This window comes from Lissotriton vulgaris, chromosome 2_2, assembly GCF_964263255.1.
Source record: "Lissotriton vulgaris chromosome 2_2, aLisVul1.2, whole genome shotgun sequence".
NCBI lineage: Eukaryota > Metazoa > Chordata > Amphibia > Caudata > Salamandridae > Lissotriton > Lissotriton vulgaris.
This window is the reverse complement of record NC_141688.1, coordinates 36,469,352-36,494,664: the sequence shown is the minus strand read 5'-3', so window position 1 is coordinate 36,494,664 and position 25,313 is coordinate 36,469,352.

Genomic DNA, 25,313 nt, shown 5'->3' with positions numbered 1-25,313 from the left:
CAAAGTCAGCGCACCCGGGTATCATTGCTAAAGCCTGGCACCCCCACTCCTCACCATACTGAGCTTTTCGGAGCTCTATGTCTCCTCCGTTAAACTCCGCCTTCACACGCCCTGCCTATAAGATTCAGGTAGCATGTGACGCTTCTTTTCGCCGATCACATGACCGGCGTCCTCAGCGTCAGGCGCCATTACTTATTTATTTTATTTATTTTATTTGAAGAGTTTTATAAAGCGCGAACAAGATCCTGGCCGATATCAGAGCGCTATACAGACAGTAAATGTTACATATACAAGCCATAAGAAATAGATCAACACAGCAATACAAAGAAAATAGAAAGAAAAACAATATAGTTATATTTGGCATCATTAAGTGTCTTGTGGTTAAGAGCTTATCTGTCTTTCGTCCTATTGATTCAGCAGACCAAACTCATGTGTATTTGGCCATGAGGATGGATTTAACTTCTGTTAGACCTGGCACCTTGGCGTGAGTCTCCCTTCCACTTTTTGCTGATGTGCCTCCGATGTTTTGCTGGTTTTCCGATACTCAGGGCACTGCGCCACGGCTGATCCGTGCCGCAGTGCAAGTGCTCCCTACTGTAAATTGTACATGCGATTGGTATCCATGATTGGTTCTTTGGATTTACTGTTAGTCCCTAGTAAAGTGCACTAGAGAGTGCCCGGGCTTGTAGATGCCAATGCTGCCGGTGGGCCTGCAGCGCTGGTTGCGCCACCCACCGAAGCAGCCGTAAAGATGTGTCTGGGAACTGCGACCGCAGAACCCGCGTGCGGTCTCGTACTGTCACGCTAGCTGGGCAAGTGTCCCCACTTGCCAGCACCAACCCTTCCCTTGACTACATATTAGTCACCCCTATGGTAGGCGTGCGGGCAGGGTGCGTTGTAGGTGTAAGGTAGGACAAGCCCTGATGTGCGTGGCATGTCCTAGTAGTGACTTACAACCAAGACCGTATTTCACTATTGAAGGCTACCTGCTCCATTAGGCCAGACTGAGCTGCTGGAATTATTACACCCTATAATCCCCGCAGGCTCAAGGGGCATGGTAGTGAGTCATGTTTAGTATGCCTGAACTCAGGATGATAAAATATTTCTTGTAGTCAAGTTTATTTTAGTATCCTGGGTTTGCAAATGCTACTTTTAGAAAGTTAGCATTTGCTTGCTTAACCATTTCAGCCCGCCTCTGCTGGTATGTGTATCTGACTGTCTGGGATGTGTGAGTGACAGGGCTGGAGGGATGACAGGTGGTGAGGGCGCAGATTACACCTTAGTGGGAGGTAGGATGGCCTCTTGACTCGAACTGTAGCTGTGCTCGACCACCACAATGCTGGCTCCACCCCCCTGGGGAGCGGCGGATGACTCTGCCGACGCCTGGCCCAGGAAGGGCGAAGCCCCCATCAACAAGGTACTCTGGCCACCCCTGTCCAGACAATGCTGGCTCCACCTCCTGTGGGGCGTCTGATGCGCCTGCCCCTCACACTGAAAGCAGAAGCCGGAGTACACCCACCGGGGTACTCAAAGACTGAGAGTGGCTATGCAAAGGCCCCCCTGGCCTGCGAGAACAAAAGAATTGGCCTATAAAAGAAGGAGCCCTGCTCCTTGAAAATTAGATCCGGTTTGGGCCACAGAAGGACTCTGCCCTACGAGAAGGACCGTGAGAGACAAGGAAGGGTGCTGACTCTTGCCTGTGTCTGGTGCCTTGCTGCTGAAGGAGAGGAAGAAGAAAAGACTACGAGAAGACTTTTGCTTTACTTTGTGCCAAACTCTGCAAAGAGATCTCCAAGGGCTTACAACTGAACTTGCCCCCTGACCAGCGTCCCAGGACCAGTGGACGCTACCCCCTTGGAAGACAGCGACTGCGGGTGCTGACCATCGCCGCAGCACCGACGGAGGAATCTCCTCCAAGGCAACGACATCCACCTGACCACCGTGACCGGGGCCCAAAGCAACAGCGGGAGCAAAGTAAGGACCAGCCGCCGCTGGCCCGAACACCGTGAACGCAACTGCACCGGGAGCCCGAGAGCAAAGCGAAGGAGGACCCGTCCGGTCCGAGCTCTCGAGGTGACTGCATAACGAGCAGCCACTCACCTGCAAAGACGGACAGTTGCCCTGTGAGAATCCGCAAGGTCGGTAGCCTGCCCGACAGCCCAGCTGTGAGCCCACAGCTGCACCGGCACTTGGCTGGGTACGTCCTGCACTTGGGGACCGTACTGCCACTTGCCACCGCCGCACAGCCGCCGTCTCCAGGGTCGGAGCGGACGACAAGGAGAGGACCCTGCCGCCACAGAACACCGCTGCCCCGGATGACCCGTGACCTGCTCGGCTGAAGAGCCGCAACGATCAGCGACCCCGGGAAGGCAACGCGACATGGGACAGATCCCCTGGACGCCGCCGGCTCCACAAGAACTTGGGTTAACCCCGGCCTACGGGCCTCAAGAGAACTGCATAAGAACTGTGGTAACCTGAACTGAGTAATCTTGCAACCGTTATCATAAAGTACGTTGACTGTATTCACAAGCCTGCTTAAAATCTATATAAAGATATATATTTTTACAGAATACAGTCTGGTCTCGTTGTGTGGTGGGTTGGTTGTAAAGGTGTACTATTGCAAGTGTTTAACCCTATGTGCCCCAAAGATTAGCCTACGACTGCTTAAGCCACACTACCTAGAGGGTAAGCAGAGGTTGTCTGGAAGGTAACCCTCAGCCCTGACGAGGAAGAGAGAGTCCCTGCTTGTCGCTAGTGTTGCACTGCGCCAACTAGAGCCTCCCCCTTCCTACATTGGACGCAGCGGTGAGGATTTCAAATTTACACTTGCGATATCTATACCTGAGCTTCTGACCACTACACAAGGATTACGGTCCAGTTACTTAGCCACAGACTTTGCTTTTTGAATTTTGCCGAAAGAAGATTCCGAGTGCAGAAGCCATGCCGGGCACAAAGAGCCTGGATGGAGCGGAGTCCACGACCTCCGAGGTGTTGGAGGTAGAGTGGGACGCCGCAAAGCTGGACAAATACTCAAAGACGGAGCTGAAGTTTTTCTGTAGGAAACTCAAGGTTCCGCACGCTGGCTGCAAAAACAAGCCGGAGCTCTACAAGGCCCTGAAAGCCTGGGTGGAGTCCAGAAAAACCCCGGAGGAGCAAGATGTCCTCGCCGAGCAGAATGCGACGGAGGAGCAGAATGCACTTGGGGATCTGATCGATCTCGAGAGGCAAGACAGCGAGCACAGCTTTGGTAAAGGCCTGTCGCCAGAGGAGCTGGCTGACAGGAAGGAAACGAGGAATCACGAAAGAAAGCTGGCAGAATTGAAAATCCAGCTGGAGCTTGAAACGAAAAGAATGGCGCTGGAAGAGCGAAAGCACCAGATGGATTATGAAGTAAAAATGAGGGAGATAAGTCTCAAGGAGAGAGACTTGGATCGTCCTCCCTCTGGTGGCAGCACATCGCCAGTGCAGGTAGAGTCAAGAGTGCACATCCCGAAAGACGTAGTTAAGGAGTTCTTTAAGGGGGATGACATAGGACAGTGGTTTAGGGCATACGAGGTAGCCATGTCCTCCCACCGGGTCCCTGACAAGGATTGGGGAGCGGGGTTGTGGGGAAGGTTCCTTAGCGAAGGGAGAGATACCTTGCTAGATTTGCCCGTTGAAAATCAGAGATCCTATGCCCACATGAAAGAAGCTTTGATGAACAGGTACGGGCTTACCCCTGAAATGTATCGACAGAAGTTTAGGGGATGTACTAAGCGGCCTGGGAATACGTATGTGGAGTATGTGACTTACTTTTGCAGAGCACTGGATGGTTGGGTGAAAGGTAACAAAGTTAATGATTTTCAAGGTCTCTTTGATTTAATTGCATGGGAGCACTTGTCTGATCACTGTTTTCCTGAGTTACGCCAACACCTGATCGATAGCAAGCTGTCCAACCCGAGGAAGCTTGCTGAGGAGGCGGACCGCTGGCTCAGCACCAGGGTCCACAAGGGTCCCGTGGGAGACTCCGCCAAGAGTGGGCAGGGTCCCCAGGAGAAGAGTGGGGGGGACAAAGGGGGGAAAACAGAAAGGGTTCCAAAAAGGCCCCCAAAGTAGTTCCCAAGGGAGCCCGCAGCAGGGTTCTCAGCCTCCCCCACCTCCGAAGCAGAATGGGGCCCCGACAGGTAAACCTGTTCCAAAGGGGCCCTTCAATTGTTTCAAATGTGGCGAGCCTGGGCACATATCCAGTGACCCCAAGTGTCGCCTGTTTGGAAAACCCGCACCCACTGGTGCTCCGCCCCGACAAGTGACTAGCGTTCACCTGGGAGAAGAAATGATGGTCCCGGGGGGTGGAGATCCCGTTCACATGACCCTGGTCTCGCTAGGAGACAGTGAGATGATCCCTACGAACTACCTGCCCTCTAACACTAAGAAATATGGGCAGGTGGTGATCATCAATGGTAAGGAAGCTGAGGCTCTTAGAGACACAGGAGCCAGTGTGACTGCAGTGAGGCAGCACCTGGTGTCTCAAGAGCAGGTTGTACCCCATGCCTACTGTAGGGTTATCAACGCTGATAATTCAGAGAGTCAGTGTCCGATGGCTCAAGTTCCCTTCGAGTGGGGGGGGGGTCTCTGGTACTCTGCAGGTCTGTGTAAGAAAAACCATGCCTGTTGACTGTTTGCTAGGGAATGACTTGGAGCACTCCCCTTGGGAAAAGGTGGAGAAGACGACTCACCTACGGATGGTGGTTCTGCCTGACTGGGCGTGCGTGACCACCCGGTCGATGGCAGCCAGTAGGGGTGATCGAGAGGTCCTGGGGCCTGAAGGAGAGGCCCAGGAACCGGCCTTAGGGAGAAGGCGCAGGGGGCGCGGGAAACCGGCTCCTGAAGTTCCCACGGTCCAGGAGGAAGCAGACCTTGAGGGGGATGCCCTGGAGCCTACAGGGGAACAGATCGCCGAACTGGGGGACCTGCCTGAGCTGACCCATTGGCAGCAAGAAGGAGGACCCTCCAGGGAGGAATTCTGCAAGGAGCAGAAAGAATGCCCTTCTCTCGTGGGTATGCCGCAGCAGGCTGCAGACCAGGCCAATGGTGTTCAGGCCAAAACACATTATGTGTACTGGGAGAACGACCTCCTGTATTCCGAGCCTAAGGCTGCTGAACCTGGGTCAGCCCGTGTGCTGGTGGTACCCCAGAAGTTCAGAGCCTTCCTACTGGGTCTGGCTCATGATGTGCCTTTAGCAGGACATTTGGGGATGGACAAGACCTATGACAGGCTTGTCACCCACTTTTACTGGCCCCAAATGCACAAGAGTTCGGATGCTTATTGCAGAACCTGTCCGACTTGCCAGGCAAGTGGGAAGACGGGAGGGAAGAACAAGGCTCCCCTCCAACCCTTCCCTGTGGTCGGTACGCCATTCCAGCGAGTGGGTATTGACATCGTTGGGCCTCTGGACCCCAAGACAGCCATGGGCAACAGGTTCATCCTGGTCTTGGTGGACCATGCCACCCGGTACCCTGAAGCCATCCCTCTGAGGACAGTGACGGCTCCCGTGGTGGGGCGTGCACTGATGGGAATTTTCTCTCGAGTAGGATTCCCTCTAGAGGTGGTGAGCGACAGGGGGACCAATTTCATATCGAAGTATATGAAGTCCCTTTGGCAAGAGTGTGGCGTAACGTATAAGTTCACCACGCCTTACCATCCCCAAGGTAACGGGTTGGTTGAGAGATTCAACCGAACCCTAAAAGGCATGATCATGGGCCTGGAAGGTCCGATGAGGCGTAAGTGGGACGTCCTCTTACCATGCCTGCTCTTTGCATATCGCGAGGTGCCACAGAAGTCCCTAGGGTTCAGCCCCTTTGAACTACTGTACGGTCACCCCGTGAGAGGACCGCTGAGTTTGGTAAAGGAAGGCTGGGAGCAATCTCCCAGGAAACCTTCCCAGAATGTATATAGCTACATGCTGGCCTTCAGAAACCAGACCAGACGCTTCAGACAACTTGCCGAGGCAAATCTGGAAGCGAGCCAGGAGGAAATGAAGCGGTGGTACGATCAGAATGCCACTCTGGTCGAGCTTCAGCCTGGACAAGAGGTGTATGTCCTGGCCCCAGTGGAGCCCTGTGCCCTTCAAGATAAGTGGACAGGCCCATTTGAGGTTGTGGAGCGCAAGAGCCCCGTGACATACTTGGTGGACATGAAAACGCCCAGGAACCCTTTGCGGGTCCTACATGTCAACCGCCTCAAGCCCCACTTGCGAAGGTCCGAAGTGGGCATGTTGTTGGCAACCGATGACGGAATGGAGGAGGAGTCGGAGCCTCTTCCTGACCTCTTGGTGGCCTGTGAGAAGGATGGGTCAGTGGATGGAGTTAACCTCTCACCCTCCCTGACCGCCGAACAACAGGAGGACTGCCGCCAGTTGCTGGGGCAGTTTCCAGACCTGTTTTCCCTGGTTCCGAGTGTCACAGATTGGTGCGTCCATGATGTGGACACTGGAGACAGCTTACCTGTGAAGCACAAGGCTTACAGGGTGACTGACAGGGTCCGGGCCTGCATCAAGGAGGAGGTCTCCAAGATGCTTGCCCTCGGGGTGGTTGAGTCTTCCAGCAGTCCTTGGTCCAGCCCCGTGGTCTTGGTTCCGAAGGCTGCTGCGCCGGGAGCCGCACCCGAACTCCGGTTCTGTGTGGACTACAGAGGACTCAATTCAGTCATGAAGACTGACGCGCACCCCATCCCCAGAGCTGACGAGCTCATTGATCGGCTAGGGGCTGCCCGGTTCCTCAGCACGTTTGATTTAACGTCTGGGTACTGGCAGATCGCCTTGACCGATGGGGCAAAGGAGAGGTCGGCATTCTCTACACCAGATGGGCATTTCCAGTTCCGGGTTATGCCATTTGGAATGAAGAATGCCCCTGCCACCTTTCAGAGATTGGTCAACCAGGTGTTGGCTGGACTGGACGAGTTCAGTGCCGCCTACCTGGATGACATCGCGGTGTTCAGCGGCACCTGGCCCGAACACCTGCGACACCTCTGGGAAGTGTTCATGGCCCTGCGCAGAGCAGGCCTCACAATCAAGGCAAGCAAGTGCCAGATTGGGCAGGGTTCAGTGGTGTACTTGGGACACCAAGTTGGGAGTGGCAAGGTAGCCCCCTTGCAGCCCAAGATCGAAACCATCCTGGCTTGGGAACCCCCCAAGACCCAGACTGCAGTGAGAGCCTTCCTGGGGCTCACTGGGTATTACAGGAGGTTTGTCAAGGGCTATGGCACGATCGTGACCCCCTTGACAGAGCTGACTTCGAAGAAGCAGCCCAGGAATGTGATTTGGACTGACACCTGTCAGAAGGCTTTTGACACCCTGAAGACTGCCATGTGCACGGCGCCCGTGCTCCTGGCTCCTGATTTCTCCAAGGAATTCATAGTGCAAACAGACGCTTCAGAGCATGGTGTAGGGGCTGTTCTTTCACAGATGACTGAGGAGGGCTTTGACCAACCCGTAGCCTTCATAAGTCGGAGGTTACTTCCACGGGAAAGTAGGTGGAGTGCAATAGAGCGTGAAGCATTTGCTGTGGTCTGGGCGCTGAAGAAGCTAAGACCCTACTTGTTTGGGTCTCACTTCGGAGTTCAGACGGACCACAGGCCCCTCAGATGGTTGATGCAAATGAGGGGTGAGAACCCGAAACTGTTGAGGTGGTCCATTTCTCTACAGAGTATGGACTTTACGGTGGAACACCGCCCTGGCACAGATCACGCCAACGCTGACGGTCTGTCCAGATTTTTCCGCCTTAGTGATGTGGAACTCCCTGGGGAAGGGTAGTTCCCCCCACATTTCAGCTGGAGGGGACACATGTTAGACCTGGCACCTTGGCGTGAGTCTCCCTTCCACTTTTTGCTGATGTGCCTCCGATGTTTTGCTGGTTTTCCGATACTCAGGGCACTGCGCCACGGCTGATCCGTGCCGCAGTGCAAGTGCTCCCTACTGTAAATTGTACATGCGATTGGTATCCATGATTGGTTCTTTGGATTTACTGTTAGTCCCTAGTAAAGTGCACTAGAGAGTGCCGGGGCTTGTAGATGCCAATGCTGCCGGTGGGCCTGCAGCGCTGGTTGCGCCACCCACCGAAGCAGCCGTAAAGATGTGTCTGGGAACTGCGACCGCAGAACCCGCGTGCGGTCTCGTACTGTCACGCTAGCTGGGCAAGTGTCCCCACTTGCCAGCACCGACCCTTCCCTTGACTACATATTAGTCACCCCTATGGTAGGCCTGCGGGCAGGGTGCGTTGTAGGTGTAAGGTAGGACAAGCCCTGATGTGCGTGGCATGTCCTAGTAGTGACTTACAACCAAGACCGTATTTCACTATTGAAGGCTACCTGCTCCATTAGGCCAGACTGAGCTGCTGGAATTATTACACCCTCTAATCCCCGCAGGCTCAAGGGGCATGGTAGTGAGTCATGTTTAGTATGCCTGAACTCAGGATGATAAAATATTTCTTGTAGTCAAGTTTATTTTAGTATCCTGGGTTTGCAAATGCTACTTTTAGAAAGTTAGCATTTGCTTGCTTAACCATTTCAGCCCGCCTCTGCTGGTATGTGTATCTGACTGTCTGGGATGTGTGAGTGACAGGGCTGGAGGGATGACAGGTGGTGAGGGCGCAGATTACACCTTAGTGGGAGGTAGGATGGCCTCTTGACTCGAACTGTAGCTGTGCTCGACCACCACAATGCTGGCTCCACCCCCCTGGGGAGCGGCGGATGACTCTGCCGACGCCTGGCCCAGGAAGGGCGAAGCCCCCATCAACAAGGTACTCTGGCCACCCCTGTCCAGACAATGCTGGCTCCACCTCCTGTGGGGCGTCTGATGCGCCTGCCCCTCACACTGAAAGCAGAAGCCGGAGTACACCCACCGGGGTACTCAAAGACTGAGAGTGGCTATGCAAAGGCCCCCCTGGCCTGCGAGAACAAAAGAATTGGCCTATAAAAGAAGGAGCCCTGCTCCTTGAAAATTAGATCCGGTTTGGGCCACAGAAGGACTCTGCCCTACGAGAAGGACCGTGAGAGACAAGGAAGGGTGCTGACTCTTGCCTGTGTCTGGTGCCTTGCTGCTGAAGGAGAGGAAGAAGAAAAGACTACGAGAAGACTTTTGCTTTACTTTGTGCCAAACTCGGCAAAGAGATCTCCAAGGGCTTGCAACTGAACTTGCCCCCTGACCAGCGTCCCAGGACCAGTGGACGCTACCCCCTTGGAAGACAGCGACTGCGGGTGCTGACCATCGCCGCAGCACCGACGGAGGAATCTCCTCCAAGGCAACGACATCCACCTGACCACCGTGACCGGGGCCCAAAGCAACAGCGGGAGCAAAGTAAGGACCAGCCGCCGCTGGCCCGAACACCGTGAACGCAACTGCACCGGGAGCCCGAGAGCAAAGCGAAGGAGGACCCGTCCGGTCCGAGCTCTCGAGGTGACTGCATAACGAGCAGCCACTCACCTGCAAAGACGGACAGTTGCCCTGTGAGAATCCGCAAGGTCGGTAGCCTGCCCGACAGCCCAGCTGTGAGCCCACAGCTGCACCGGCACTTGGCTGGGTACGTCCTGCACTTGGGGACCGTACTGCCACTTGCCACCGCCGCACAGCCGCCGTCTCCAGGGTCGGAGCGGACGACAAGGAGAGGACCCTGCCGCCACAGAACACCGCTGCCCCGGATGACCCGTGACCTGCTCGGCTGAAGAGCCGCAACGATCAGCGACCCCGGGAAGGCAACGCGACGTGGGACAGATCCCCTGGACGCCGCCGGCTCCACAAGAACTTGGGTTAACCCCGGCCTACGGGCCTCAAGAGAACTGCATAAGAACTGTGGTAACCTGAACTGAGTAATCTTGCAACCGTTATCATAAAGTACGTTGACTGTATTCACAAGCCTGCTTAAAATCTATATAAAGATATATATTTTTACAGAATACAGTCTGGTCTCGTTGTGTGGTGGGTTGGTTGTAAAGGTGTACTATTGCAAGTGTTTAACCCTATGTGCCCCAAAGATTAGCCTACGACTGCTTAAGCCACACTACCTAGAGGGTAAGCAGAGTTTGTCTGGAAGGTAACCCTCAGCCCTGACGAGGAAGAGAGAGTCCCTGCTTGTCGCTAGTGTTGCACTGCGCCAACTAGAGCCTCCCCCTTCCTACAACTTCCTTTTTAAAAACAATAGTGGACAGGTTAAGTCTGATTTCAGGGGGTAAGGCATTCCAAATTCTGGGTGCCATCCCGGAGAATGATCTATTATAGGTTTTTTTCTTATGGAACTTTTGTGGTTTCAGGAGTAATTTTTCCGCATTTCTTGAAGGTCTAGGTACCCCCAGAGATCGTCAGTTTCTGTGCCAGGTAACTGGGGGTCTTTTGATGTAAGGCTCTGTGCGTCATGCATGCAATTTTCAGTTGAATTCTCACATCTAGGGGTAACCAGTTCAGGGATTGAAGGTCCGGGGATATGTGGGAAAAACGTTTAGAACCAGTTATGAGTCTTGCTGCAGCATTGATTGAGGCTCTAAGGGGTGCAGTTGATGCTTTGGGCAATCCACAAAGATTGAAGCAACCATATTCCACTCTTGGTATAACCAGAGCTTGTACTGCTTGCTTAAAGTCATTGTGTGTAAGGAAGGGTTTTAGTTTCCTCAATGTGTTTCTCTGAAGGTTGGCTCCCTTTGTAACATTACTGATATGTTTTTGCATGTTGAGGTTACTGTCCAAAGTTATTCCAAGTGAAGTCGCTGAATCCACAATGATCGGTTGTACATTGAACGCCGTAATATGTTTGATCCAGTCTTGCAATTTCGGGATTTGGGCCGGTAGGGCTATTAGAAGAAATTCTGTTTTTAGGGCATTCAATTTCAGATGATTTTCTGCCAGCCACGTTTGTGTGTTTCTAAGAGCTGTGTTGAGTAGTTTGATATCCTCTAAGGAGTATATTAGGAGGTATAGCTGTGTATCGTCTGCATACATGTGGTATTGCACATTAGAGGTTTGTAGAATTTCCGTTAGAGGTTCCAGATAGAGATTAAACAGTGTTGGAGATAGTGCTGATTCTTGTGCTACCCCCAAGGTCACTGGGACTGGCTTGGATAGGGTGTTATTGATTTTGAATTGTTGTGACCGGTTTTGGAGAAATGAGGTGAACCAATTTAGCACTGCCCCAGATAAGCCCATTCTGTGTTTCAGGAGGTCTAACAGGTTCTCATGTTTAACCGTATCAAAGGCTGAAGATAGGTCAAGTAGGATGAGTAAACAGGATCCATTTTGGTCAAGTATTTGCAGCGCATCATCAATGATGTGTGTCATGGCTGATTCTGTGCCGTGGCCAGCGCGGAAGCCTGATTGGTGTTGGTTGAGTAGGTCAAAATGATCAATGTGTTTCGTTAGCTGTAGATGTACACATTTTTCCAGCAGGTTTGCTAGGGTGGGGATATTGGAGATTGGGCGATAGTTGCTTAGGTCCGTGGGGTCTGCCGTAGGCTTATTTAGAATGGGTGAGACCTGGCCCATTTTGAGGATGTCTGAGATGCATCCTTGTTGGAGGGAACTGTTTATGATCTTCGACCAGAGAGGTAGAAGCAATGGGGTGAGGTCTTTGACTGCGTTTGCCGGAAGTGGGTCGGCGGAGTGGTTGGCTGGGTTCAGAGCACTGAGAATTGTGCATAGGGCCACTTCATAGTGGGGGGAAAATGATGACCAACTTGCATTATTTTTAGAATTATACTTTGATAGGGGTTGACCTGACATGGACATGGGAGTAGGAGAAGTTAGTGTATTTGTTCTCGCGTATAATGTTAGGTCCTTTAGGAGGTCTTTCTTGATGCTGTCGGTCTTGAGAGAGAAGAAGGTGGAGAATTCTTCACAATTTGGCATCGAGCATTCAGAGTCTTGTGGGCATTGAGGTGCCTCCTTAGATTGAAATGTGACCAACTCAAAGAGTTTTTTTGGACGGTTTCTTGCCTGGTCAAGTTGGAGGCTAAAGTAATCAGCTTTGGTGCGTTTGATCTTGCGTAAATATGCATTTCTGTTTGACCTAAGGACCATCAGGTGGTTGGAAGACGGTGTTGACCTCCACATCCGTTCTGCAGTTCTGAGGGAGCGCCTCTCCTCATTGAGTAAACCATTATACCAAGGTTTAAAGTCTTTCAGAGAGACTCTTTTTAGCTGTAGAGGTGCTACCTCATCAACTATTGATGTCATGGTTGAGATGTAGTGGTTGGTGAGGTCGTGTACTGTAGTAGATCCTGCGGGGGCAGCAATAAGTTAGTACAGGAGGACGATAAGGAGTTGAGTTTAAGATTTTTTTGGTCTCTTTTCCACACTTTTGGTCTCGTGGGTTGGGCTGAGTTCCTTTTGACCTTTTCCTTAATGGTGAAGGTGATGATGTGATGGTCAGACCAGTCGCAGGGTAGGATCGAATCAAGCTGGATGGGACCTGTTTTAGAGATTAGTAAGTCTAGGATCGATCCTTTGTCAAGTGTTGGGATGTTGCAGAACTGTGTTAGGTGTAGGTCCACTAGGAAATTCTTAAGACTGTTCACTGCTGAGTCATTAGGATCATTCCAATGTAGATTGAAGTCTCCAAGGAATATTTGGGTATTTTGTCGACCCATGTATGATGACACCATGTTCATGAAGTGTTCAGTGAAGGTGAGGTTCTCACCTGGTGGGTGATAAATGATATGCAAAGAACATACCGGTGTTCCCTTGCTGGAAATATTAAGGCACATGTATTCACATGACTGGAAAGAGTGGGAGATGGCTCTGCTTACCGAGATGTTGTTACGATATATGCAGGCTATGCCACCCCGACTTGTCTGCTCTAGCTCTGTCTAATCTGATGATGTTGTAGCAGGGTGGAACTAGAATGTCAATGATTGGTGTAGAGGATTCTTTTAACCAAGTTTCAGTAAGCAATAACAAGTCTGGTTCATGTGTGATGATGAGATCAGCTATGTCTGCTGCATGTCGAGCGGCTGATCTGCAATTTTGGAGAATACATTTGAGTGTGGGCGTGCTGGTGGATGAAGAGGGTTCCTGACTGATAGGGATTCTTCTGAGTTTGTTTTTTGTGATGCCTCTGCTGTTAGGTTTAATGGTTCTACAGGGTTTAAGGGGATAGTAGGAATTAATGACGCTGCAGGTGTATTAGGCTTTAATGGCACAGGAGTTGGTGACGGAGGAGGTGTGATAGGCTTCATAGAAACGGGTTCGTAAGAGCTCATCAAGGATAATAGATCACTCTCTGGGAGCAGGTTGGTGCATCTTTTGGGATCAAAAAACAAACGAAGCCGGATCTGCTGATATAATAAAGTTAATGCCCGGCAAAAACAAATGTGAACGATCACACAATCCAGAATATTTCAAGATGTTTCAAACCCATGCACAAACTTTTTACAAAACCTTAGTACATACACCTGTATACAAAGAGCTGCATAGTATTACAAGCAATCGCCTGGCCATACTAGATGTAAATGAATTGATGCAGAAAAAAGGAAAATGTTTAAATGACCAGCGTATTTACACCCATCTCCATTGACATTACAGGGGCTTATAATTCTTGGACAACTGTATCACAACACACAGCATCACATTGCGAGTAGTCAGATAATTCTTTTATTCACCTTAAATGAATATCACCAAGGGATATTGGGGTAATTCAAATCGATGTTCCAATATAAGCCCCCCAAGACGGAACCATTTTATTTGGAAGCACATTTCTCACTTGCTTGGATTTCTAATTGTAATCGGAACAAATTTTGCCCTACCCCCGGACGTAATATCACAGAATCTGGGGCCGTGGACACCAAAGAGCACTCCAAAACTGCAGGAAAAGGATTATATGTTTTATTTTACCCTATTCCACTCTATAATCTCATTCAGGCCCTGTTGGTCACTTTTTTCTCTGTAAATCCAACGGGCTTCTTTTGACAGCTGTACATTCTCAATGTTATTAGGGGTGCCCTTCACAAGTACTGTCCATGTGAAATTGTGATTTTCTTTGAAACAATGGTGGACCAATTTAGTTGTGAGCTTACCAGCCCTTATGGTACTAAGATGTTCTTGTACTCTGATCTTTATTTTGCGTGATGTTAACCCAATGTACTGAAAGCCACATTCACACAGAAGGTGGTACACCACATTACTGGTATTGCAATTACTAAAGTGGTTAATAAACCACTCCTTTCCTGAGGCCAAATGGACACTATTAAATTTTTTCGTTAGTGGGCACACCGAGCATGACCCACATGGGTAATGCCCATTAGGAATGGTAGTGGTACTCTTATTACCCCCAGTCGGCTCGCGTGTATGGACAAGCCTGTCCTTGAGATTACTCAATCTCTTGAAAGCAAACCTCGGGGAGGCATTTGGAAATCCTTTTTGGATTGCAGGAACCAGTGTTTACGTATCGATTGCCTGATTTTAGTGGCAATGGGATCAAATGTCATGACCACCGGAACGCAGTCTTTTTTTTCCTTCACATTCTTTTCCAAAAGGACACTGCGTGGGGTACTGAGGGATATTTTCTTTGCATGTTTCATGACTTTAGATGGATAATTACGATGTTTTAACTTCGTCGTCATGTCCTGGGATTGTTCCAGGAAGGACTCCATCGTGGAACAGTTCCTTCTATAACGGAGAAACTGTCCAACCGGGAGATTGTCCCTGAGTGCTCTGGGATGGTACGAGTCATATAATAGCAAAGAGTTCCTGTCTGTAAGTTTTTGGTGGACACAAGTGTTAATGGTATCGCCATTGGATTCGATGACCAGATCCAGGTACACAGCAGTCTCATGACAATAGGACCATGTGAATTTTAAACTGGGGTCCTGGGTATTAAGCCATTGGAGAAATTTCAACAGCATTTCCTCTGTTCCTGACCAAATGCAGAGCACGTCGTCAATATACCTCTTCCGCAAGTTCCTCTGGAAGGGGTTGGAGGAGGGGTAGATGACGTGGTCCTCAAATTGGCCAACATAAATACAGGCCAGACTGGGGGCCATAGTGGTCCCCATTGAGGTCCCCGAGGTCTGTAGATACAGCTGATCTTCATAGCTGAAGTAGTTTCTGGTTAATGCAAGTTCTACACACTGCATCACAAATGATTGTGGGTGTCATAAAACCATTCTTCTTCAACCAGGGTGCGAGCTGCTGCCACCAGCGTCGCGTCCTGGGGAATGCATGTGTATAAAGATTCGATGTTAATTGTTACAAAGAATTAATTCTTAGAATCAAAACAGGTTTTCTCCAAAATAGTAAGAACCGCTGTAGTATTTTTTATAAATGATTTCTGGTTGACGACTGATTACCGGAGGAAGAAATCAGCGTACTGCGAGAGAGGTTCTTAGACCGACTGGATGCCAGAGACTGTCGGGAGACCAGGTGGAGGGCGGGTGGGTTTGTGTATCTTCACCAATATATAGAAGGCAGAAGTCCTGGGGGTGTCATTCACCAGGAACTCGGTCTCCTTAGCCGAGATCCACCTCTTCTCCTTAGCCCTACTCACCAACCATCTCTCGTATGGTCTTGAGAAGTTCTTCTACCGGGTCCCGACTCAGGGGTTTATAGTTTGTGCGCACTTCCAAGAGGTACAAAACCTCAGAGTTGTAATCTTTGGTGTTCAGGACATCCACCCCCCGCCCTTATCAGCTGACTTGATGGTCAGCAAGTGGTTGTCCTGAAGTCCTTTGATGGCATCCCAATCGTCTTTAGTCATGTTTTTGTACTTCAGAGTCTCCTGTGTGCTCTCAAATTTTTCAATATCTTGCAATACTTTTTCCTGAAGAACCAACACCTCTGGGCCAATAGCCGAAGTAGGCGGACAGAACAATGATGGTCTCCTAAGGTTAGTGCCAAAGAACCTGCTATTATCTTGTTCTTTATTAGCAAAAAATGTATTTTATTTAATTTTTCGCACCGTCTCATGGAATTCTATCCTGCATTTAAAGGAATCATGGTTCGTGGTTGGGACAAACCCCAGGCCCTAGTTTAAAACTTTTTCTTCATTTGGCATCAGCACATGGTCAGAAAGATTGACCGCAATGCTTTCTCTTAAGTCTGCCTCCGTCCGCGACTGCGGGTCACTCTGGGGGAGAATGGTTGCCATTGCCGGGGTTGATTGCCTCTCCCTCTGCCCCTTCCTGGTGGACCACCCCCCTGTTGTTGGTCCTCTGACCACGCCCTAAAAAAGACCTTAACAATACTCCTAAGTCTTCGTTATTGCGATCCTGTTGATAAAATCTTACTCTGTTGCCTTGAGGAATATCTTGGACTTTCTCACTGGAAGTATTATCAAAAGTCCAGTTGTTTGGAGTGCGTCTAGTATACTGTCTGGCCCCTCTCCCTCTTTGACGTGTTCCTAGGCTTTGTTGGTCAGAACCTGCTTGATAGTATTCCTCTTTTACATACAGGAAAGCCCACTCATGTGTATATCTTTCGAAATTACGAGTGAGCCCTTTAATCTTTTGATTGACCATGTAATTGTTGTAGGCAGTCAGATCTTCCTGTATCCTCTGAAGGTGCTCTTTAGTATCTACCAGGGTAGTGTCCTGTCTTATACTCTCTTCAAGGTCAAGAATCTCTTTTAAAAGTTCTTCACTCAGCCTCTCTGCAGTACTTATAATCAATATCAACCAATCTCTTGTACACTTGTTGGCGATAAAACTCCAATCGAGCCTGAATTTACTATCCTCCAAAAATATGCGTGGTTCAATCCTTACAAGAAGACTAGCTGGAGCTGCTCCTGCAGTATAATACTCGGTCATTAAAGCACCATGTAAAGCTATTCTTACTTGCTTCTTTTTAAGTGTGCTTAATCTGTCCCATTCTTCCCTCGCTGAGGTAGTACCCAGTAAGGGCACTCCGGGAAATAATGAAGGACCCGATAAGATTGCCGCTATTTGCTCGTCAGTAAAAGCGAGGCAGTTCTTATCCATTTGTCTGAGGGGAGAGAGAAGGCGAGAGGAAATGCGCTCACTATAGTTCACTTAAGCTTTTTAAGTTGCAATAGATGAATAAGACAATCGCAAACAATGGGACCTAACCAAACAGTCTTACGCCAGTATATCCAATGGAAAGGGTAACAAAACGGGTGTACACAATGTGTATCTAAAAAAGGAAAAACTCTTATATCTTTGTAAGAAGGCTCTCACGGCTGAGCCGCCGTACGTAACATCTATTCCACACAGGAGCTTAGAGGGAATTAGAGAACCAGGGTTGCCCTTCACTCACAAATCATCAATATAAAAAAAAACTTGTCCCTTAGACATTAAATGTCAGTATTCGTATTTAGCAGTGGATGTAGGTATTAGTATTTAGCAGTGGAGAGATCACTGAAGACAGACAAACAGTTCTGTATCTTCTAAAGCAGTACACCTTTCAAGGCATCCATTGTTATCAAAGGTTTCTTTCAAAATCATGACTCCTCTCCTATTAAGTCTTGAATTAGCATTGAGTTAGCTGCCATCAATAATTTTATGTCTCTCAGATTGTGCCTTTTCTTTCATTCAGTTTCGGGTGACCAAAGCGTTTCTTTAAAACAGCAATGCTTTTCACTTTTGTAGATGGGAATGGAGTAGTGCCTTCATGCTCCTATCTTGTATCCATCAAGAGATAAGCAGGAATACCCACATGGAATACTCGCTTGCTGTGTTTAACAGCTAGAGCTGGATTAAAGATGTCCAGATTTGATTGAAAACTTTTTTGTACCTGGAGACACTTCTGGGTATTGTGCTCGATGGACTGCCTCCCACAGGGAAACCTCAATACTGAGCACATGAGCATGGGCTTTGCTCACCATTATATCTTGGACGACTCATAATCTCTAGGATCACTCACACTAAAAGTGCTAGGTGAATGACTCATGCTCAGAATGTTAGGATTTGTAGTCTTTTCCAAAGTTAAACATCATAGGGATGAGTTCTTGGTATTTCAATGTACTTGAACTGGGTGTCCAGTGTCATAACGAATAGTGATAGGTTTTCTAGGTCGTTGTTAGAAATTAGGGTCTCTAGTTGGCAGTGGCTTGCACCCTGTCCAAAGTAGGGACCCTTTCTTCTAGTCAGGGAAAGGGAGTTACGCACCCAAGATAACCCCTGCTTACCTCCTTGGTAGCTTGGCACAAGCAGTCAGGCTTATCTCAGAGGCAATGTGTAAAGCTTTTGTTCATAAACGCACAGTAACTCAGTGAAAACACTACAAATGGACACCACACCAGTTTAGAAAAATAACCAATCTTTATCTAAGTAAAACAAGACCAAAATGACAAAAATCCAACATACATAAGCAAAGATATCACTTTTAAAAGGTTTAAACTTTTATCACAAAGTACCTGGGATGCGTAAAAATCAAATACAAAGGTGGTGTGGCTTGGCAAGCCAGCATGGCGAATGTTTGCTGAGCGAGCTCCATCCAGCCCGTGACTAATCATTAAATTTTCCTGATCCTCCGATGCTAATTTGACTTCCGCTGAGACCCTGCAGCACCGCAACATTGGTGTCCCATCCTGAGCTGTTTTACGGCGACAGCGGAGACTCGTGGCAGTGGAGTGGAGCTTCGACCGTGTAAGGCCCTCTGAGGGTGCGGCCTAATGGACCGACGCGACACTGGGACATCGTGCGGAAGGCGGCCCAGATTCACGGGCGGGGAAAGTGCAGCCACCTGGGTACGGCATTACTGCTGAGGCGAGGAGAGGTGCGCTCTGGGACCAGCCCGGCGGACGGGAGCAGCAGGTGGGGAGTCGCCCGTCACTCCATGACACAGATCGATGCGGGGGTCGGCTGGGCAGCTCGGCAGCTAGATCAGGCCGCAAAGGTGAGAAGCGTTGCCTTGGGGCGGCGGGCCTTGGGCCTCACTCTGCGTTGGGAGTGGGCCGACTGTCCGACTGTCCCCTGGCCCCTCAGGGCAGGCGCACCCTCTTTGCAACTGAAGGGCCCCTTAATTTTTAGATTTCCTGTCCTTATCTATCCGTCCTTGTTCTATGAGGTGACGGAATACTTCTAGTGTGGATGAAAAGAGTTCTGTCACATCGTTGTCGCCTTCACCTCCAGTGCCTACCTTCCTATAGAGAGCCACTAGTCGCTCGGGCCCATTATCCTGGTACTTCTCTTCATGTGCAGTAAGAGTGTAGTAACAGAGACGTACAATAAAGTGTTGTTTGTGGTTTTCAACATAGTAGTTGCATATGTCAGTTACATATTATTCTGTCTCCTTCCTATCCATGAGGGTTTTAACTATTTTATCAATGCCTGATCACTCATTTTTACTTAATTGCGGGACCCTGGGCACCCCTTTTTCCTTTGATCCTACTTCTACTACTGTATCCTTTGATGAGGCAATTGGTGTGTGTAACTCGGTGGAGACCGAGACGATCGTGCCATCTCCGGCTATATTTTGGGGTTCCTGGCGTTGTACTACGGGATGAGCAGGGGCGTAAGGGGGTGGTATGTATATGATTGGTGGACCTAATAATAAATCATCATCTATTCTTTGTTTCGCCGGTAACTCTGGGTAAAGAGTCGAGGGCGTTCTAACAGGGTATTGACCTGATATTTTTGATTCCTGTTCCTTTTCATCGGTTTCTTTTTCTTTTAGTTCTTCTTCTAACTTTTTACAGACTTGCTAAGCTGATTTTCGCATTTCTTTATCTTGTCTAGCTTCGTCTCTTTTCTTTCTTTGAGCTGCCTCTTTTCGCCATGACCCAAAACTGTCAAGCATGGCTGGTGTAGTTTTCTTTTTGTGGAGAGCTAATTCTAACGTTTCTATTTTAGCTGGATCGAAATATCCCGTCAGTGGCCACTGATTTACCCAGTCCTTCCTAGTGTATTTATGCCATAGTTTGCTATAAGCTACGGTGGCTAATCCATATTTTACGTACATGTCCTTGTTAGGGGTGCCTTCTGGCGGTGCCGGCTGACTGACCTCTAACAAACGGTCCGGTCTAAAACAACTACAAAACAATCTAGAGAAAACAGGCATGACGTATTTACCGGTCAAAATGAATATCTCAATCAATCAATTTAGACAAAAAGCCTGCACTACCTGTCCTTCGCTGTCTGGAAAGAGAGAGAATATTCCTATTCTTTGTTGTTTGCAAGCAGGGAATGTCTCAAATAACTCAATATCAAAAAGGAATACTACTATTTCTATCAAACTATTCAATCAATCAATCAATCAATTTAAGTCGCTTTTTCACGACCTTACACGGACCGCATGAACAGTTCTTCGTCTTCCCCTTCCAGCGCCTGGCTGTCCTCTCACTCCAATAATCAATGCAGCATTCCTCTAAGGTCCCAGTCAGGATCGCAGGTCACTCGAGAGTGGTACGTTCGGAACCGGTGAAGTTCAGTCGATCGGCAGCTAGACAAGGGTCTTCTCAGGCAGGTATACCCCAATTGTTTTGATGTTCACTACGTTTTTAGGACCTCTCTACCAGACCCACAAGGCGCTGATGGGCCCCAGGTTGGGGCGCCAATTTGAGAAAAGCAGTGAGTCTTCTAAGACCTACAATGCTGCCCGGTGCAGGGTTCACCCTTAATTCACCTTGAATTCGCTATCAAAATAATGAGGCAAGCTTTGGAAACTGAAAGACAAGAAAAAGGTTCATTTCTCATGAGAAGACCACGTCAACTGCAGACACCGAGATGTCTGAGGGAGGTGTTCTGCTGACATCTCTTATGGCTCTTCCTTTTATGCAGGTTTTACACAATGCATTTGTTTCATCAACATGGTTACACAAGCTTGGAGTCTCCGCCCCGGGCAGGTTTCCACACAAGCACAACAGTAATTCTCTTCCCACCCAGGTCAAACAGACAATATTATCTTGCAGCTGGACCTTGCTTCAGGGTCTAAAACATGTGAGACCGGCCAGATCTAAGAGTCAGTTCTGTTGATAAAAACAGGTCCCATTGTTGGTAAAACAAGTCTCGCTGTTTGTAGTGCAATAAATCATGTCTGCAAGGGTCATTTTATTGTCTGGAACTGGTTTGAGTAACTAGGTGTGGTAAAGGGTAGATTGTTCAAAGGTTTGTCTGGAAACAGAGATCATAGGAAAAACGAGTTTGTTGCAGCAAGTGGTGCTGAAGTTTGTCGTGACATTAGGGTTTATAGCCCCCAGCACACATATCAGGTTTGGTCAGAGGGTTAGATGGATGCAGGTAAGGGCAGGGTAAAACAAAGGTGACCAACAGAGTACAAAATGGCTGTGATGGATTAAAAATGGCTGGAGCTTACGTGCACATAGAAATTCCCACTAAATAAGATGGCGCAGGCAATGTTCATGATCGTCATTTTACTTTTAACAGATATAATCCCAGATGGCCAGCATACCCACTAGGGGCAGGTGACCCCAGGTACTCTCTGCATCATTAGTTGGAATGTGCGTGGGTCCCTGGACAAGATTAAACATGGGGCCATTCTCCAGCAGGCTAAACGGGCTGAGGCAGATAACCTTATGTTACAGGAAACACACCTCATGGGCCCGAAGGCCCTCTGCTTTCAGCGCTTTGGGTTTCAACAGGTATTCCACTCCAGCTTTACGAGGGGATCACAGGGGGTGGCGATTTTAATTCACCGCATGGTCCCCTATACACAGTAGACGGACACACAGGGGCATTATTTATTCCTCCAGGGCAAGATCGGGGAGGATCCTCTGGTTCTGGGTAGTGTCTAAGCTCCCCCGTTGCAATGGAATCTGGTGGAGCTGCTCATGACTCTTTGGGGGGTGTGAGGAGGATCAGGGTCATGAGGAGAAACCACCTGATGACACTATACCCAGCTGGACTCCTTACCATCTTTATGACGAGGACGATGGAGCCGAGAGGACAGACTGTCCGATAATAAAGAATCTTTTTTCCCCGCCCCACAGGACGCTGGACTTGACCAGGAAGTCATTTCTCCCGAAAGCGGCGGGACTCAGCGGCCTGACCAATGGGACACCGGCAGCAAAGGTTGAAAGCAGCAGAAAAAGCCGAAAGTGAAAACCATCTGCGCGCCCGCTGAGTGGAAAACTACAGCGAGAGGAGCAGTCGCCGACGGAACCGAGGAATGAATGAATGAAATTGGATTTCTATAGCACGTAACTACCCTGAGGCCTCGTAGCGCTTAGGACCAGGCAGACAGAAAGCACCGCAAGTTAGTGAGTGGCACTAAAGAGATGAGTTTTAAGCAGTTCACGGAAAGTCTGTACGTTGGGTTCCCTACGAAGAGTGGGGGGGAGAAAATTCCAAAGGTTGGAGGCATTCAAAGAGAAGGTACGTCCACCCCATCTGGATCTTTGTACTTTCCTTGTGGTAGTAAGAAAGGCATCGCTGGAGTGAAGACTCCTAGAAGATTGGTAGGGGGTAACCAAAGGGAGGATAATGGCAGGTCCAGTTTTCCAAATGGCTCTACGAGCTAGGCACATGGCTTTAAATCGTATTCTGGACTGGATGGATGTATGACGTTACAACGCATACCATTACAACACATTTTTTACAACGCAACATCCATTACAACGCATTCCATTACAACGCATGCCATTACAACAGATTTTTTAAAACTACCTTTACAACGCATTCCATTACAACGCATACTACCTTTACAACGCATACCATTACAACCCATACCATTACATTGCATGTATGGTAAGTATTGGATAGTGTAGGGGTAAAATGTACTATTCTAATTCCAGGGGGGTGCAACAGTAGGGTAAGTGTTGGATAGTGTAGTGGTAAAAATTACTATTCTAACTCTAGGGGGTGCAACAGTAGGGTAAGTGTTGGATAGTGTAGGGGTAAAATTTACTATTCTAACTCCAGGGGGTGCAACAGTAGGGTAAGTGTTGGATAGTGTAGGGGTAAAAATTACTATTCTAACTCCAGGGGGTGCAACAGTAGGGTTAGTATTGGATGGTGTAAGGGTACTATGGGTTGTAATGGTATGTGTTGTAATGGTATGCGTTGTAATGACTGCGTTGTAATGACAAGTGTTGTAGTGGTATGCGTTGTAGTGACGTGCGTTGTAATGGTTGGGTTGTAATGGTATCCGTTGTAATGGATGTTGAGTTGTAAAAGTTTCATTGTAATGGTAGTGCGTTGTAAAAGTTGCATTGTAAAGGTTGTTTCCCGGACTGGGTAGGGAGCCAGTGAAGTTTCCTCAGTGCGGGACTCGCAGACTGCCTCTGAGGGATCTGGAGGAGTAAGTGAGCCGCGCAATTCTGGATCACTTGAAGTTTTTTGATAGTGGCCTGAGGGGCGCCCAGATACAGGGTGTTCCCCTAAACCAGGCGGAATAAGATAAGGGCTTGCACCATAATCCTACATGCCAGACTCCACAATACGCAGAGAAACCGCTGAGGAAACTCCAACCGAAGACCCGGAGGATCCCGAGACCTGGACCGAGGAGTGGTGGAGCCCGGAGGACACGCACGAGCCGCCACAAGTCAGGAGAGTTGTGGCAGACGGCGGTACATAACGGGTGCCGCGGGAATAATAAGGGAGTGGGTGGGAAAATCTGGGGGCGGTAGCATACCTATCTTTCTCTCGCCTTGCTATACTAGCCCCGAATATGGGGGAGGTAGCGTACCTATCTTTCTCTCGTCTTGCAAGTATCCCATAGCTCTAGTCAGCAATTGACAGAAACGCCCTTACTCCTGTTCTTACTGTGACTGTGCACATAGTTAAAGCCCCTTCACGTGTCTTGCCTACCTCACGTTTGAGATCCCAACCTCACACGTGGTGTGGTGAAGGACTAGCTTAAGACCTACATGCCAGATATGGTCAGTGACCGCTGTTTTCTTTTCTTTATTTGAGTGCATTCGGTACTCCGGTGGAAACTCTACAGAGGGAAGTGTGTCAAGAGCCGCCTGTACAACCTGAGCCGCCTGTACCACCTGACAACACACCTGAAAGAGGACGCTGGAAGATCACTCTAAGGAACGTTCTGTGCCATACCAACAGTACTGTTTTGTTATTAGACTTTCTTTAAAATTACACCTGCCCACTACTATGGGTTATTGAATACCATCAATAAAAACCCTACAATATTCAACCTCTACGGCCTCCTCGCTTCTGTTTCTGACCTTCCCTCCGACATTTGGTGTCAGAAGTGGGATCGGAGGAAATGGAGGCTGTTGTTAAAAAGATGGCGGAAGGACAGGACCGTCTCGAGAAAATTATGTCCAGGTTCCTAGAAACCGCAAAAAGTGAGAGAGAAGCTTTACACAAAACCCTTACAGGACAAAGTCAAACCCAGGAATCCACCATAGGTAAACTTGCAGAAGCACTGGGGCAGCCCAGAGGTTATACAGCCCCTCTCTTAGTAGTCGTACAGAAGTATGCTCCGGGAAAGGACCCTGATTTTTTCTTATCCAACTTTGAGAAACTCGCCTGTGCCGCCCTTTGGCCTGAAGATAGGTGGGGACAATACATGGGACCCCTTCTCGCTGGTGATCTCCAAGCCGCCTACCAGGCTGCCAAGGCCCTTGAGACCACTCCTTATCCAGAGATAAAAAGGTGTATCTTAGAACGTATGGGCATCGATGACGAGACCTATCGGATGAGACTACGCCAAATATGAGAAGGACCACAAGAAAATCCTAGAGCTCTATGTTATCGCATAAACGATACCGCCGACCGATGGCTAAAACCCTTAATTTCAACTAAGGAGAACATATTAGAAAAAATCTACCTCGAACAATTCCTCAGTTCTTTGCATCCGCTCATCTAAAAATGGGTACGTCAGCATAATTGCAAGTTTATATAGCGCTAGGATCGACTCCCGGAGGAGTATCTCCGCGCTTCGACCGCTGCGAAACCCTTCCTGGCTTCCCTGAGAGATGGTCCCTCAATGGGTATCTCCAGGGTGAGACCAGGCATCCCCGGCGGTCTGGTGGGGCCGTTAGTGCAGATGAGGCAAGCTTATGCCCAGAGTTGCCGAGTGTGATCGCTGATCAGAGTGGGCACCGAGGCGAGAGAATTATCAAGTCCGCTGACCCTGGTCCAGAAACCTGCCGCGTCGGGAATCGAACCCTGGTCCCGGGCCGTCCTCTGCTCTCGGGTCTGCCGCCTCTAACCAGTGAGCCACACTACTGCACTGCATACAGATTTAACCCTAGTAAAGGCAGTGGAAGCAGCAGCCGCCTATTTTCGGGCCCAAGAATTAAAAAAAGGAAAGGAAGAAAGTGCCTGGAAACAACCAGTTAGTCATTCCATAAGGAACCCCAGACCAACCCATATCCCACGAAAACCTGAGACTGTAACAGTAGTCCCCAATCCTGTACTGCCTATGCCGCGCCCTCCTCCTCCTGTAGGACCTCAGTGTTTCCATTGTGGTGCCTTTGGG